This window comes from Arachis duranensis, chromosome 2 (assembly GCF_000817695.3).
Source record: "Arachis duranensis cultivar V14167 chromosome 2, aradu.V14167.gnm2.J7QH, whole genome shotgun sequence".
In the NCBI taxonomy this organism is placed as follows: domain Eukaryota; kingdom Viridiplantae; phylum Streptophyta; class Magnoliopsida; order Fabales; family Fabaceae; genus Arachis; species Arachis duranensis.
In genome coordinates, this window is record NC_029773.3 from 78,299,618 (window position 1) to 78,305,447 (window position 5,830).

Genomic DNA, 5,830 nt, shown 5'->3' on the forward strand with positions numbered 1-5,830 from the left:
AAGACTTGGAACATTAACAAATAGATTTTCTAGTGGCAGTAGTAATTCCACACCTAATTAGGACCTAAGATGGCTTGGATTAAGGATTTCTTGTTGTAGAGTTAAATGCAGTTATATATGGCTGTTATATAGACCATGTGCACTTCAATCTTTTTGAGAACTTAGTTATAGTGTTTTGATACTGTTATATAGACCTTTCACATTGTTAATAGTTAGGTCTGTTTTGATACTTATGTTCATCAAACAACTATGATGAGTTAGCATGAACTTATATGTTTACTATGTTAATGGGAGATGATCACATATTTGGTTTTGTCCTACATTAATTCAGTTTCAAAAATTGTCATTTTGTAATTGTCACCATTCATATATATTGTATATCAAGGTCAGATCGGTGTTTGGTTTTCGGAATATAAGTAGCTATATCAAATTTCAAAGTTTTAAAGGTTATTTTTGTCAAATTTTCAAATTTTCGTGGTCAGATATGTTAACACATGCAAATTTGTCAAGTTACTTTTGTAAAAAAAAAATCAACAAACATCCACAAAGAGTTCTAAGATAATATTACACTTTCATTCCAATTCATCTCAACCCAGGAAAAGAGATTGACCAAATCAAATCTCAATTCTGCATTTTAAATATTAGGAACATAATTGTAAGAAAAACAGCACAAGACCTATACCAATTGACAAAACTCATACCCTAATTTCTTCTTAATCTTCCCTATTTTCATAAGCACGTTTTCATGTTAGATTCATCAGGCAGCTCTGTTATGGTTTTAGTGTCGACGAAATCAGGTTCATTATTTCCCCCATCATAGATCTCGCCAAAGCTTCCCACCCACCTTCAATCTCATCCCCCAAGCAAAATATTTGCAGTCTTGTCACACCGCTCTGCCTCCTGCATGTGCACCGCCTCCTCCGGTCTCAGAACTTGCACCTCCGCCGGCCTCAGACACTGCACCTGAGGCAACCTCCACCCTCGTGCTTCGCTAGATTGCCCTTGCCTCCTTCTTCTCTTTGTGTGTCCTCTTTCAAGTTCTAATTTCTGTGAGTAGTGATTTCATTGTTAATTTGCTTGTTAATGATGGTTCTCTTTCTAAAGATAAGATTAGGGGCTTATTGAAAAGTTAGGGTTTGTTATTAACTCTTTGGATAGTAGATCTATTGTCTTCCATTTTTCATATACGATAAACCAAGAGAATTACATAAAAAAGACAACTTGTCAAGAAATTCTGGTAACTTCAATTCTTTAAATAAGAACTGAGACTGACCCTTTAATGAAAATTGCATCAATAAGAATTGATTGGTTGGTTTGCTTTAATGAAAATTCCTTGCATCAATAATTAATAAAACACCCTTTAATTTGCACTTTGCTTATTGCTCATTAGTGTTAATATAGCTATATATGTATATATAGGACAAGTGTATCTATTTCATCCATTACAACCATTTGTAAAATATTTTGGCTATCTTCTGAAATAAGACTGGGATCATGCCACTTACATGTTATAGTAATCAATTTTAAAAAATGTAAAAAGAAAGCAAATGACTAGTAGGAAGATATTCTTTCTTATTTGCTTGCAAATAAAAACAAATATGAGCATAGAACCATAACAAAAAGGTATAAGTGAGAAATGTAAAGTGTGTATACTTTTCCTCATTTCTTGGTTTAAAAACATGATGAGACAATGGTTTTGGTGTTTCTTTTGAGTTGTTAGTTTCTAAGTTCTATATCTTATGTTTTATGGTTTGTTATGATTTGATATTAGGTTTATTTATTGAATTTGCTATTGCATTGGCTGAATTAATTGGATTCCTTATAATTAGAAAATTGCACAAATTGATTAGAATTTATAATTTATTATCTTTGCAATTTTTCTGCATTTTTTTGTGTGCATACACATGTATTTTTTAGATAATCCTCCATTTTTCGGAAAGCATGGCTAATTTTTGGCTCACCGTCATAAGCCGCCATTTGCAATAAAAAAAAATATGGTGCCTCGTAGCTTTATAAACTTTGATGCTTAGTATTTCCTTGATGTAAGCATTGTTGTAGGTTTTTATTAATATTTTTTTCTGGATTTTGTTTTGCAATTGCGTGTTCATATTAGAATACACCCTCCCTCACTTTGTTTTTGGGGGGTGTCAATTCAAGAGTGAGCACAAGCTATTGGAAGATATGAATTGGAATGGCAAATAAATTGGTTTTGTGTAACGATACAATCGCTATATTAGTATAGGTCTGAATCTGGCATGTGACAAATTTTCTATTTGTTTCTGTTGTGCAAAATGGTAGAACATATAGTTGCTGCTACGGCTTCTGGCTGTGTTGTTTCATATGTTTTGAGTCTAAAACAAATATATTCATGTGAAGTGTGTATACTTTAAAGTTGGATTGATGAAAGAAGTCATTCTATGTAATGCTAGTTTGTTCTTCTTTTTTTGTCTTTTTCAAAAATAATTTTTACTATATATTAGTATTTGTTCATGCGATTAAAATGAATTGGTTTTGTAGGGTGAATTCAAAAAGCGATAGACAGAACTTTTTCGAGTAGCTTTATCCTTGGATAATGAGGGAGACGTTGAGACATCTAAGAAAGGCCTAAATATGTCAGATGATTACAATATTTGAAACAAAGTTGTGACAAAGGAAAGAAAGAAAGCTGCTTTTGGTTTAGGTTCTTTTGGTTTAGATCTCTCTTCAAAGTTGGGTTCTAGAGATTGCTCAGAGACATCCAAAGATGATATAAATATTGAGCAAGAACTTCACATGTGAAAAGAAAAGGCAAGGGAGCAAGAAATGATCAATGAAGAGCAAAAGGTTAAGTTGAAGGATGCTAAGCACAAGTTAAAAGATCAAGGACGTCAACTAAAAGTTCAATAGAAAAGAATTGGTTCTACTGAAAAAATATTTCATGCTTTGAATAAAAAGTTGAATCTCCCATTTTCTTCAACCTTGTCTGTTCCTGCGAAGATGATCTTGGGACAGGCTTTAGTAATGTTGAAGATGATAAAATAAGTGATTGATGTCTGAAGTATATGTTTTTTCTGATTTAGATTAAGAAATTTTAGGCGAATTGGTTAGTATATTTTATTTTATTCATGATTTGTAACCTTGTTAGAGGCTTTCTTTGTTTTAGTTTTATTATTTTTTTATTTTAGTTTGATTACATTTATGGATAAAAGTATTTTAATAAATATTTTTCTTAACTCTTTTATGGCAATTAATTTTTTTATGACTTTATTATATGTTTATAATTTCAATTATGTAATATGAAAAATTTTGTTTATTATAATGGTCTTAATATAGAAAGCAAATCGAATATAATTTATTTTCTAAAATATTTATATAATAAAATAGCAAATTAATTTGTATGAAAATTGTTTGAAATATTATATTAAATTTGTAAAAAAATTGTGCGAAAATAATTTTTTGTTTTGTATGAGATTTGTTTCAAATCCGTAAATTCTTTTAAATTAATTTTGTCTGAAATTTAATTGAAAAGAAATATTTGATTGGTCTAAAATTTGTTCGAAAAAAAATTGTTATATTTGACTAAATTCGTTAGAAATTTGTCTGAAATGAAAAATATTTTTTGTTTGAAATTTATCTAAAATAAAATATTTTTACGTTTGAAATTTGTCTGAAATACATTGTCTTTATGTTGGCTAATCTGTCTAAAATTCGTCTAAAATACATCATAATAGTTAATAATTGAGTAGATAAATGCCTATTTGAAATCTGTCACAAAATCGTTTGAAAAAAATTTCGAATGAAATTTCAGACAAAATGTAAATTAGCAACAAGGCCTTTTGGGACAAAAAAAAATTGTCCCAATTTCGTTTGAAAAAAAAAATTTATCCGTAATTTGTTCGAAATTTATTTCAATTTCGTCTCAAAATTTGTCCGAAAAAACCCTATTTCGCTTATTATAATAAGCGAAGAAGTAGTAAACGTGTGTACAAAAATATAAAACAAAATCTCCATTTCTAACAAAACTTCAAAAATCAAATTTTACTTACTGCCCACCTTGAACGGCGAATAAAGTTTCTTCCAGGATTTATTACAGAACTAAATGATAAATCCCAATTTTAGGGTTTATCTTTTGTTGAATTTAGTGAATTTTATTAACTTATCCCACATTTATTGAATAAAATAGCATGGTTTTGTAAACTTCTTCTAAATTGTGCTTAAGAGTAAAACATGCTTTTAGGCTCTTAAATTACTAAATTTAATTTTCTTTAATTCCATTCGATGCTTTGATGTGTTTGTTAAGTGATTTCAAGCTTAGAAAGTAAAGATTGGATTGAAGGAATGAAGAAAAAATATGTAAAAGTGGAGAATTCATGAAGAGATAAAGTTTGGAAACTTGCTCAGTTCTGCATACGCGTGACCCACGTGTACGCGTGACAAGCAGCACGTGACCAACTTAAAAAAACACACTGGGGGAGATTTCTGAGCTCATTTTGACCCAGATCCAACTCATTTCTGAAGTATTTAAGGCCAAATTCAAAAAGGAACAAGAGCGGAGCAATTAGTATAGCTTAGGAACCATGTTTTAGGGTAGTTTTCTAGAGAGAGAAGTTCCTTCTTCTCTCTAGAATTAGGATAGAATTAGGTTAATTTCTCTTAGATTTAGGTTTTAATTCTTATTTTCATCTAGTTTCTTTTATCTTTCCTTGTTCTATTGCTTTAATTCTCTTAGTTTACTTCTTGTTAATTTCTCATTTTGGTTACTTTTTATGTTGATGAACTCTTGTTAATTTTCATTTTCTTTAATGCAAGTTTGATGTTTTTATGTTATTGATGTTTATTTGAGTTGTTATTATTATTTTATTACATTTGGTAGCTTTAGATTTTATATTTCTTGCAATTTAATATGCTTTTTCTTTTTATGTACACCAAGTGTTTGATAAAATATTTGCCTTAATTTTAGAGTAGATTTTTTAGCATTCTTGGCTTGGAAAGAAAAGTTTAGTAATCTTGAGTCATTAAGATCTAGTTTAGATTGGTGATCTAGAGTTGTTATTTAATCTTATTTTCATTGACACTACTTATGGATTGAGATTAACTACGCCTATTTGATCTTCTCCCAATATGGAGATAATGTAATAGGCTTAACTCTTGATAATTATTGTGTTATGATTAATGACTAGGATAGAAGATCTTGATTCTTAATCCTTGTGATGAATGCCTCTTTAGCATTTGTTATCTTTAGTTGTTTAATTTACTTTATTGTCATTTAATGTTTTTGCCATTTAATTTCTTGTCTTATCATCAACCCATCCCGTGAATCTCTCGGTTATTTTTATTGGGTTGAATTTGTGACAACCAAAATTAAACTTTGATGCGGGTCGATTGTTGGTTAGGAACTATACTTGCAACGAAGCGATTCTCTTATTGAGAAGAAAATTCCTAATCGACGTTTGGCTAGTATCACTAGACTTTAACAATACCACTTTCAACCCATAGTAATATCTTCCATCCTGATTTTTAGCCTTTCTCCTCTTTGATCCAACACTTTCAGAACCGTTGCAATTCGTGTAACATCCAAAGTTTTTGGAAAATTAAATTTATTATATTTGTTGAGGATTTTATTTTAAGAAAAATATTTTACTAAAAGTAATTATATAAAACTTTATGATTGTAAAATCTCGATTAAACAAAAATTAAATAAATAATTAATTAAATATGGGTCAATAGGAGTGGAAACATTTATAATTATAATTCAGAAATTTAAATGTGATATTTGGATTTGGAAGATTTTTTTGAGTGAAAAAATATACTTTTCTGCAGAAAAATACGTAAGAACGCGTATTGGAAATTT